Below are 12418 nucleotides of genomic sequence, written 5' to 3'. Positions count from 1 at the left end.
AAGAGTTCATTCAAAATTCAACAAGTTTTTTTTCCCCCCCGGGAACTTGAAAACAGTTTATTTTAAAAAGTACATATGTTAAAAGATCCAAGAAAATACAAAAACAAAAATACTAAGACAAACGAAAAAGACTGGGTTGGTGATTATAAAGCTACAGTGTGATACAGTTATAGACAAAAATGAAAGAAGAGTTTTAAGTACAAAAATATAGCCACTTTCTTAATACACTTGTGGTATGAGAAAGAAACATTTGATTTCACTTGGGGAGAGGTAGTATTGGGAATATTGCCTCTGCATACAGATGGGGTCATGAAAGAATAAATGATTAGTAATAGTTCTCACTGGAAAGTGGGATTGAAAGATCATAATTAGGATTAGGTTTTGCTGTGGCTGACAGAAACCTCAAATACATTGCTGTGGTCTTGAGAAGGTTAAGCATTGCATTTTTTCTTTCCTGAAAAAGTCTAGAGTGGGTAGTGCAGGCTCTTTCTATCTCATTGCTTTTCATTGCATGGACTCACCATGGTCCAAAATGAAACCATCTGTGTTCCATCATGAAGCAGGGTAGAAGGAAAAGAATGAAGGGGAACAGAGCAAAAGGCCCACCCATAATGTCCCTTAAGGAAGCTCCTTGGAAACTGCCGCCACTTTCACTTACATCCCATTGGCCAAAACTAAGTCACATGGCCATTCTCAGCAGCAAATGAGTCTGGGAAATGTAGTCCTACATTTGGGGAAACGCTACTTGGGGGCAACTGGCAGTCTCTGCTTCAGGAGGGTTGAGAATGTTAACAGGGGGAACACTTACATTTTCTGATTTGCATACTTCTTCATCCTTTCAAGATTTCCATAGTAAGCATGTAGTACCAGTAAAAAAATTTTAAATAGATATCTTTGAAAAAAAAAAAAAGGAAAAAAGAAAAACCTTTGAAGAAAATACTTCAAAATGTTAACAGAGGTGATTGTCTCTCGGTGAAGAGGTTAGATATCCGTTCATCTTTATATTATTCTGTATTTCCAAATTTGACTACAATGAGAATGTGTTATTTTTATATTTAGGAAAAAAAAATTCCCTTGTACCCCTCTTCCCCCTGCAATAAGGAAAAGAAAGATTCCAGTCCTGTTCATCTAATGAGGTTCAGAATGTCAGAATTATTTCCATTCTTCTTCTTTTACAGAGCAACAGCCTTCAGCATTCTCAATGGATTATGCAAATTTGGCATCATCCTGGGAAACACCATATTTGCTTCTTTTGTTGGGATAACCAAAGTGGTCCCCATCCTTCTGGCTTCTGCTTCTCTGGTTGGGGGTGGCATGATTGCCCTTCGACTGCCAGACACTCGAGAACAGGTCCTGATGTGAACCACCTATGGGAAAAGGAAAGATCAAGAGAATCTTGTCCAGGACACTAAAATGCATCCACACTTCCTGCCTATCACGGTCCAGAGGGCACCTCGGATAACACGCAAGGAGAAGTTGACTTTGTGACCCCTAGTTTAGGACCTACTTCAGCTGTCAATATGTTTGTAACTCAGGTGACTATTTTGGGGGTGCCCTGAGCCACCCTTAGAATCACAGAGCTGCGTGTTTAACTTCAGGTCTTCCCAGTCCAAGGCAGGGAGAGGATTCTCCAGTGAGTGCACACACTATGCGAGGAGTAAGCATTTCTCTAAGTCAAGTGCAAGGACTTACTTGCATTTCAAAAGGAATTAGAAGGTAAGAAATACCCAAACTCCTCCATGAAGCTCCTTGGAGCCCAACAATTTAACAAATCAACTTGGCTGGAAGTTAGAGTCATTATATGAAGATTGGGCTTGAAGTACAGGATACATATATTTTTGCATTTAAAAGTATCACCTATCATATTTTCCACTCGAATAGCATTGAGAATACTCTGATCTGGAAAGCCAAATATTTGAGCAACATCTATAGAGATCTACTTTTCTCCTAAGTCTCCTAGGCTTTCCATGATAATTAGGTGATACGTTTAAGAAGGATATTTATTTCTGTTTTGCTCTATTCAAAGAAATTGAATGGGTTAGGTATTCTGTAAACTAAGTTTGTATATAACTTTATTTGGGTTTAATTTCCACAACTGGTATCTGCAAATATTGCCAGCATTTTAGCCATATTTTGGGAGAACTTGGTGTTTGAGGTGCCAGGAAATGAGGTCTGATCAAATGAAATGCAAGCACAATTTCTTAGAGCCATTTAACTTTCTGCTGGGAGGATGTACTTAACAAACTCATGTTGTACAGTCCACTTAATCCAGGCACTTTCTTTGTGCAGTTGGAGTGAGTAGTTACTTCTCTCTCTTATATAGATGACTTGTGAAACTCAAGCTTACCATCTTCAGTGCTGGCATTTTACTTTGCCACTCACCCCAAAACAACGTGAGATGTGTTCAGTGGCCTCTGGTACTCTTTCTGGCAAGAATCAAACGATGTGGGGACTGAGGGAGGGATGGGGAAGTGTAGCCACAGTTCTTCCAAGTGTAAATACTTTTTGTTTGTTCTAGCAGTAAAATGCAAATGCAATCCATATTTGTTAGAATGGTCGGGTCTCATGAGAAATCTATGCTATGTGTCCAGGGCTTTTGAAACAGAGTCCTTTGGAGTGGGAGTTAGGGAGTATAGTGGATGCCAAATATGTCTTTCTTCAGTGCTTAAGAGAACTCTTTCCTGAAATCCAGCTTTGAACATAAACAGGGGTGTGGGATGGGAGAGGAGCCTAGGACAAACCTGTCTGATGAAGGTCAACAATAGACTGAAGTCTTGACTGCATGGAAGAGGAACATCAGAAGTGTCTGACAATGGAGGGGACAGTGAGCTATGCACAACCACCCGTGGAGGTGATCTTGAACCTGCCCAGGCCGAATGAACATCAGCCTGCAAGAACTAGTTCTTTGAATTGATTTGCAATGCTCTCAATGGCTATAAAGTGCCACATTTTCCCTGTCAGAGATCTCCAAAAATTTCAAACAGAATAATAATGGCTGCATCGAGTGTTTTCTCAGTTTTGGAGAAATGCTTAGGTCCTATGATAGCTTCGGGACAGCTTTCTGTAATTTTCCTCAATTAACGGGTTGGTAGGGGTAAAACTTATGACACCTTTCCACCGTCGATTTGTGATCAGTTTTAATGGTTAAAATGTTTACTCTGCTTCTGTCAACCCTCACCTTTTTATTTACACCCCTCCCTTTTTTTCTGTACAGGGAGAGAAGACATATCGACTCTGGACACCCTGATTCCTCCAAATATATATACCACTGTGTATTAATCTTTCTCTCAGTGTTTTATAGGGGTACCTAACATAATGCTGTGTCAATAATGAAAGGCTTGATGTAATATAGCTGTAATTTACCTTCCATATGAATGTAGTGGTTAGGTTCATAAAAGAGAATTGTGTGAGTCTGGGATTACCACATCTAAAACATTATTCTTTAACGGGGTAATACAATTCATTGAACAGCTACCACTTAAAAAATTTGCAGGACAATTAGAGCCTGCATTTCTAGTTAAGATGGATCTTGTAAATTTAAAATCGGATTAACTTTTGAGTGCTGGGGTGGCTGCAATAACTTGGGGGCTAACTCCATTTGGTTTCCAAGCTCTCACTTCTGCATTATCTTCACGGGTCTTTAAACCAGCCACCTAACCAATCAAGGGCAATTCCCATCTGATCTATCACTCAGGCCTTTGTAAGGAGTGCATCCAAGCTCTGCAGACTTTTCTCATGAAGGATTGTCTAGCACGAGTACCTGGCTACTTAAATGCTGTCACTCCTGCTGAGATAAATGCGTCTTTAAAAATAGTCTCTGTGGGCCGGGCGCCGTGGCTCAAGCCTGTAATCCCAGCACTTTGGGAGGCTGAGACGGGCGGATCATGAGGTCAGGAGATCGAGAGCATCCTGGCTAACACGGTGAAACCCCGTCTCTACTAAAAAATACAAAAAAAAAAAAAAAAAAAAAAAAAAAAACTAGCAGGGCGGGGTGGCAGGCGCGTGTAGTCCCAGCTACTCAGAAGGCTGAGGCAGGAGAATGGCGTGGACCCGGGAGGCAGAGCTTGCAGTGAGCTGAGATCCGGCCACTGTACTCCAGCCTGGGCGACAGAGCAAGACTCCATCTGAAAAATAAATAAATAAAAAAAGTCTCTGTGGCAGGTCACTGGGGGACAATCTACAGCATCTGGCCATCCACTTCTTTTTCATTTCGTGTTCTACCCCAAGAGACTCCCGATGTCGGCTGTGGAGGGTTAAAAGGATGAGGCTCTCCTTTGTTTAGCAAATCTGTTCACAGTTCATGATGATGTATTCTATGATGCCAAGCTTGGAGATAGTTGCTTTCCATAGTCCCAACTGTATTGTGTTATCTCCTGATACTGATTTTTGATCTTTTGTTTTATTAAAAAAATTAGTGAAAGAGGTGTGCCTATCTGTGAAGTTTGTAGTACATTATCCTGAAGTTATGTAACAAATAACCCCCAACCCCAGCGTTCCCTGCTACCTTGTGTTCATTAAAACTAAATAATAAAAATAACTGTAAGAAAACCTTAAGAACTGGGGTTAGAGATTATTTTCAGGCACTAGGGTCTCTTCTGTATTCCTCAATTGATTGAATCAGCAGGGAGAAACATCGAGAATCGCTTCCTTCAACTTTTTATTTTGCAACGTGGGGACCTCAAGAGGTTAAATGATGTGGCCCAGGTTACATGTAATGTGAGGAGAGGGTGACAAGGCCTAAGGTGATGCTCTCGTGACAATTCTGGGGAAGCCTGCAGTTTGAGGAATGGGACAATGTGACACATATTCTCTGTTCCCTGAGACCATTCATTGACTATTCCCTTGGTGGCTTTACTAGAATGAGAGGAAGCATCAGTTAAACATAGAAAGATTAGTATTCATTCATTCATTCATTCATTCATTCAGCAAATCCTTATTGAGCCCTGACTGTGGGCCAGTCCCTGTGCCAAGTCCTGGGGACACAGTGATGAAAAAACTGGTTACAGTTTCTGCCTCCTGCCTCATTCCACTTACAGGGAGTAGGCAAGATGGATAGTAAATTGGCCATAAACACTGAGGAAAATGACCTTACAATCCACAAAATGCATCTTTTTTTTTTTTTTTTTGTAAAAGGATTGCTACTACTTTACTTGTCAGCTCTGGATCTCCAAATGTGGTGGCTCCCTCCTCTTTTTTTTTTTTTATTTTTCTTTGAGGAGTGTACCATTTTTTTATCTTTATAAATTAGTTAAGGGAAATGATGCACTTGCCCATTTTCTACAGACCTAATCGATTTTTACCTAATCAGTTTTACAGAAAGTATTACATGGAAGAAGAGATAGGGGCCAGGAAAGCAAGAGGGACATTGGTGAGTGGGGTAAGAATCCCAGTAGCCCTGGGAAAGGTGTCTCCACTTCCACATCTGGCTTTTCTAGGAGGCATCTGTGCTAAATGACCTGGGATTGTGTTGGATGGCATACGACTGAAAGTTCAAAGAAACCAATTTATAATAAGTTTACAGTTTAGGAAAAAGAATTCCCTTTCACCTCATCCCCCTGCAATAAGGAAAAGAAAGAGCCCAGTATCACCTAATTATCATGGAAATTATTTTACTCTCATATGAAGGGAATCTGGAGGAAGGAAAGCCAGGGCTGGTGTGGCTGCCTTTTGATCCCTGGGAGCACACTCTTGCCTTCAGACTCCTTGATCTTTAGTGCACAGTTTCCATCACTGAGGCTGCCTCATGGGCTAAGATGGCTGTTGAAGCACTGATCCTCGCATCCACATTTCAGGCAGGAAGCAGAAGGAAGGGCAATGGGCAAAGGGACTGTGTCTTGCAGCCGAGCCAGCCTCCCTTTGCTGCAGAGGAGGCAGGGAAAGGGGGTATTTACTGGGAACATCGCTGCCCCTCCTCCAAATTGAGGGTCTTGGCTCCAAGGATGAAAGCTGGAAAGGATAGGTGGATCAGTGCTTCTTGAACTTTTGCATGCATCAGAATCACCCAGAAAGATGTTAAAACTCACTCTGCAGGGCCCCACCCCCAGAGATTTGGATTCAGTAAATCTGGGGTGGGGTCTGAAGAATCTGCGTTTTTTAACAAACTCCCAGGTGACATAGATGGTGTCAATTCTCAAGCCATATTTTCAGTAGCACTGACACTCTTCCAATAGGTAGTACTTTCATTTGTCAGGGAAGTTCTATTGCTCTGATAACTTAAAACCAACCCAACCAGAAGCTCACAAAAACTAGCAACCCATGAAAAATGATCACCATTTCCCTAGAGCTCTGAGACAACTAGTGGTAGTGCAACAGTAACCCAAAAATGTCAATGAAAATATTTCCTTCCCCAGAAACTGCTTGGTTTCACTCAGGTCCTGTCCTTATGGGTCTGCGTCTGGTTGCAGGGCTTGAAGTATTTTGGAAGCTTAGCAAAAGGTGAGCCCTTTCCCCTGGGGGTTGGTGATCTTTGTTTGACCATTTCCACCTGGTGAAGATTTTCATAGACAAATATGCTTGTGGCATCTTGTAATTCATTGTGTCTTATGATGGGCCTCTGATTCTATGAGCTTCCCCCTAGCTAGGGATCCACAGGGGTGATCAAGATGTGACTGGATGTGAACCTGACCTGCTGACAGTCCACCTGAACTTGCCTAGAAATGTCTCTTGAAAAGGATGAAAAGCCTCCTCCTTTAGACAAGGAAGACAGAGTGGGGTAAATTTATCCACACAGATTCCATTCGAAAACAAATTTACAGAATGCAGAATGGCTACTGTGTGTCTTGTGCTATGCTAGTTCTCTCTCTCTACGTGGACTTTGACTCTGTCCAAAACACTGTGCTTTTGTGCGTAGTTGTGTCACATTTAGGCCCAGCCCTAAGAACAGTTTGAAAATAAATCACATACAGCCTTTGATTGTGAGGCAAGCTTAAAGTACATTTTGTTTGATTTGCAGAGGCATGGTGAGGAATTTATATGCATGGCTGTTGTGGCAGCAGTGAGATTTCCAAACAGATGAATGATGAAATGAAACAGACTGAAGCTATCTCACAAATGTTAAATGGAGAAATAAAAGTTGTTATAGTCATTGCTAATGACAGAATGAGCAAGAGATTTATTTAGCAGGACCATACTATGCCCCTTGGAAGGTTCAGTTTATGAGCTGGAGCACAAGGATTTACTGTCATTTCACCTGAAAACACACATTTAGTTGTCCATTTACCTTTAGTCCTACTGACTCAAAATACTTTCAAATTTCAGAAACCATTAATATGTATTCCTTTAGAAAGCAAAGCTCTTTCAGAAACTGTCCTCTACCAAAGTTAATGTGGTCACCACATTTGATGATTTTGCTAGGTAGGGAGGTTTATTTAATCACAGCTACTGTCACTCAGGAGGATGAGCCATTCAAAAAAGATGGCCCTGTCCTCCGCTTCTTGCCTACCACATATAATCTCAGTAATTCAGATTTCTCTAAACCAGCATTAGTGATCATTTCAATAGGGTATGAACAAAAGGCTTATAAAAATAGCTTTCCAGCTTGCCACCAAAAATGCAAAAAATGGTAAGTATGTGAGGTAATGCATGTGTTAAGTAACTTGATTTAGTCACCCTACAATGTGGGTGTGTATATATACAGACATATGTATATATACACATTGTGCTGTACACCATAAATATATAGAAATTTTACTAGTCAATTAAAACTACAAATAAAGTGGCTTTCCAGAAAAATTAGATATTGGACTCTATTACAAAGGAATTGCATAAAAATACTTACAAACATAACTATAAGCAGTTGATGAGCAAATTACAAATGACTGTTTTTTATTAAAGCATTCTTCCAAAAGAAAGGGAAAGCAAATTCCATAGACATCCAAAATACTGAAAGTGACAAAACAATACTTCTTTAAAATGTATTTTATAACATATTGATTGATATTCGAATGGTTTTAAGTAGGATAATTTTCCAAAACCTAAGTGCTACATATTTTACAGTGGAAATATCAACCTTATCATGAGCTAAAGATTTGCCATCAGAATGTTGGTAGTGCATTGCTAAGTTATGACAAGTGTCATAGGACAAGGATATTTGGTAGGTATCCTTAAATATATAGATGCTTACCAGTAGGTTTAATAGATGATTTCTGAAAGGTAACCCAAGTTTTTATTTCATTTTTTAATTTTTACTTTTATTTTGTTTTTTTGAGACAGAGTCTCACTCTGTCATCCAGGCTGGAGTGCAGTGACGCGATCTTGGCTTGCTGCAACCTCCACCTCCTGGGTTCAAGCGATTCTCCCACCTCAGCCTCCCAAGTAGCTGGGATTACAGGCATGCATTACCATGCCTGGCTAATTTTTGCATTTTTAGTAGAGACAGGGTTTCGCCATGTTGGCCAGGCTTGTCTCGAACTCCTGACCTCAAGTGATCTGCCCACCTCAGCCTCCCAAAGTGCTGGAATTACAGATGTGAGCCACTGTGCCCGGTCCCAACTTTTTAAAATTAAATTTTGGGGAAGTTCATGGAGATATTTTTGACATATAAAAATAATTTTAAAAACCCTTCCATAGTGTGTGCATATATACACACAACTTTCGGTTTAATATACTTGCCATGCATTAGTCAGTTTCGATTCAGGTTACATAAGGGATAAAATATAAAAAGACGTTTTAAAGTTTGAAATATGTGCTAAGTAGTCAGAGAGAGATTTGGCAGTTTTGCCACATTTCAAATGGGCCAAACATTAAAATAACTTATCCATGAATCTCAGGTTTCAAGGAAGGAGGCATATCTAAGGCTATTTTTTTGTGTGTGAGATTTGGTCTCAGTTTTTTGGTCCATCTGAATCCTGGAGGCCCCCAACTATACCAGACCAAAAGCGTGTCTCTGTTTTTTGTTGTTACTTCTCTGTTCTTGATGTAATGAGTTAAGTAGATGAAAGAGATTAAGGGGCAGGGAAGGGCTCTTAGAAGTTTAATGGTTCAACTTTCCATAGTGATTCATGCTTGTGAATCTTCTTCCTCTTCTATTTCAAAGTAGCCTAAACTTGGAAATTTCAAATTAATCTTTGGGCTCCAAAGAGCAATTAACAGGATTAACAGGTTTCATTCTCTCTAGTGGGAGGTGGCCTAGACAGGTGCCCATTTTGGGGAGAGGTGAGAATACTCAGATGTGGGTGACTATTCCTGTTCCTCCCTGAATGTCAGGCCAGTGGTCTTGAATCATTCCCACAGCAACTGCTACAAAAGTGACTATCTTAATCCTTTGACTAGATGGGATACTTCTAGCTTTTCAGAAGTGAGCTGTTGAGTAGTAATGTCCGCTACAACAATACGCTCCCGGAATGGTGGTTCCTAAGAGCAAAGTCAATTAGTACAATTTCTCCAGGTATCCAGCTATCTCCAGGTGTGTGGTCCCATGAAGCACTCTAAGAACTGTAAACAATACTTCATAGGTATAGAAGGCATTTGTAATACTGTTGGTTCAAATGTGCTGACATGTAGCCAGTGGAGGAAGATGTTTCTTTGGAAGCCTGCCATCTTTCTGTAATGCACCTTCAACCTGAGGTGATTAAGAGTCATTATATTTCCCAGTCCTAAGTCATATTGACCAGTTCTGTGGTCCTATGACTAAGTGGAGGACAAAATCACAGGCTGTGAGTCATGAAAAGGGGGTGCAGGTTATAGACAAAGGAACTCATTAGCCAGTTTACAATGACTCATCAACTGACCAGATATAGCTTGACCGTATGTCCATGTAGAGTTGCTCATATTAGTCTGTAAATAATTCTATGCATAGTGAATGCAGCTACTGAATTATTAAACTGAGGCTACAAATGTGAACTGACAAAACCCACCTTTGGTCTCTCTTCATATTTTTCATGCTGTCATTTCTCTCTCCCTTCAGATGTTTTTCCATCTGACTGTCACTGGATAGTGGAATTGCTCTGATTACCGATGTCTTTTTTGTTCTTCGGTATATTAAAAGAGTAGTAACAGTTGATCTGGTGACTGGTGAATACGGTTTAATCTTTAATACCTTGTGATCCAGATACTTAGCAAACACACATGAAATTTACTAAATGACCAGCACTGCGATAAAGACTTTTAAAGCCTATCCCCTTTAACCTTCATAATAACCTAATGAGTAAGTGTTATTTTCTTCCTTTTAGAAATGGGGAAACTGGAGCACGGGAAAGTTACTTGCCAAAGACCAGTATCTACAGACCGAGTATACCTTATCCCAAATGCTTGGGACCACAAGTGTTTTGGATTTCCAGTTTTTAAAGATTTTGGGATACTGGCATTATACCTACCAGTCGAGCATCCCGAGTCTGAACATTTGATATCTAAAATGCTCCAATGAACATATCCTTGGAGTACATGTTGGCGCTCAAAAAGTTTTGAATGTGGGAGCATTTCAGATTTTTGACTTTTGGATTTGGATTTGGAATGCTCAACCTGTTTTCAGAGTCAGAACCAAGGTCTGAATGCTCATCACCTGGCATATAGTATGGTATAATCATCCCACCAAACTTATTCCAAAAGAAGCCTGAGTCATCTGCTGCAGATGCTTCTGGGCCACTAGGCCAATGTTAACCAAATTGTTATAGATACCATCTTAACTGTAGAGGATCCCACAAGACTGTGACCTAATAAAACCCTCATTTTCCCTATGCATTGTGACTAACACAGTATGTGATACATTGTAGGTCTCAATAGATGATGAATAGACAGATGAATGAGCACATGAGTTGAATGGTGAGGAGCAAGTGAAGTGTCATATTTAAAAGAGTTAATTCCCAGATTGATTCAAATGCGGACCTAACACTGCAGCTGTAACTCTGGGTCCGGGTCTTGGTGGCTCCTGCTTTGCTGAGCTTTAAAACTTTAGTAACTGGATGATGGTGAGATCTGGGGGGTCCAGAGGAGGAAACTGGTTCTGGAGTGGTGATGCTGGTTGTCAGAGGGCTGAGGGTGGTGGCCTTTTGCGAACTGGTATGGAAACATTTCAGTATTTTAACAAGTATGGAAGTAACAATATGCATTTTCCAAATAGAAACCTTGGAGGCCAGGTGCAGTGGCTCACACCTGTAATCCCAATATTTTGGGAGGCGAAGGCAGGTGGATCACTTGAGGTCAGGAGTTCGAGACCAGTCTGGCCAACATCGTGAAACCCCATCTCTTCTAAAAATACAAAAATTAGCTGGGCGTGGTGGCACATGCCTGTGATCCCAGCTACTTGGGAGGCTAAGGCAGGAGAATCTCTTGCACCTGGGAGGTGGAGGTTGCAGTGAGCTGAGATGGTATGTGAGTCTTGATTGGACCCAAGAAAGAGAATGCACTCCAGCCTGGGTGACACCGTGAGATTCTGTCTCAAAAAAAAAAAAAAAAAAAGAAAAAGAAAAGAAACTTTGGGCGCCACAACAAGTCAGTGCCAGTGCAATATCCTCACTTGATGATGTTTCCAAGCTCCTACCGAGGCTGCTGAGACACATCAATAATTGAAAAACTTTATGAAGTTGGGTTTTGTTTCAACCAGGTATACTTTTTTGCTTTATTCCCATAGCAACACTAGAGGGCAGTAGCTACCTTAAAGATGTAAACAAGGTTTCTCCAAGGTTGGCCAGCCCTCTCTCCCTGCCTCTGCCAAGGGGAATGAATGGCTTTTGTGAAGCCTGAGTATTGCCCCTCTGTTGTTTACAATGGGTCTGAATGTGGAGATGATTCCAGAAGGCATTTGCTGGAGGGCCTGGGATGTCCTTTAACCATGGATAATATGTTCTTGTCTGAAAGATGGAAACTTTCCCATCAACTTTAGAGGAATTGTAGATTCAGCAATCATTTATTAAACATGGGGATGGGAACACCCTGCACCATCTTAGCAGATGACTGGCTTTTAACCCATGCTTATTTAATTGGGACTTCACCATTTACTGTTGCTAGTTAATTTTATATAGGCAAAAAATTTCTTGGTGTCCCCTGGGATTCTGTAAGGACAATGTGCTATGAATGAGAATTCAGAAGGGAGTGGTGGTTTGTGTATTCATAAGGTGTCTACTCAAAGACTGAACTCTTCCATACATTGGCTGAAAGTTCCTGGCGTTAACTATATTAACTAGTCACTGTCCTAGCTGAGCTCAGGGGAGCAGATGTTTTCAGCACAACGGATCCATACAAAGGCAGTAAAAGATACTAGGAGAAGCTCAGTTTGGAAGCCCTGAAGTTCTTGGCTCCAGCCTTAACTTCTGTGACCCGAGGAAAGGCTGTGAGAGCCTGTACTGGTTGCTTAACCTCATTTTCCTTATCTTTAAAACAGAAGAGGCAGACACAATGGCTGTAGGGTCTCTCCAAGTTTTGATTTCTACAGTAAGAACAATATCACTTGGGCATGCATATAAAGCAAGACACAGAAATATAA

The sequence above is a fragment of the Macaca nemestrina genome, chromosome 15, assembly GCF_043159975.1.
Source record: "Macaca nemestrina isolate mMacNem1 chromosome 15, mMacNem.hap1, whole genome shotgun sequence".
Lineage (NCBI taxonomy): Eukaryota > Metazoa > Chordata > Mammalia > Primates > Cercopithecidae > Macaca > Macaca nemestrina.
The sequence above is the reverse complement of the archived record's forward strand: the minus strand, read 5'-3'. Positions refer to the sequence as shown.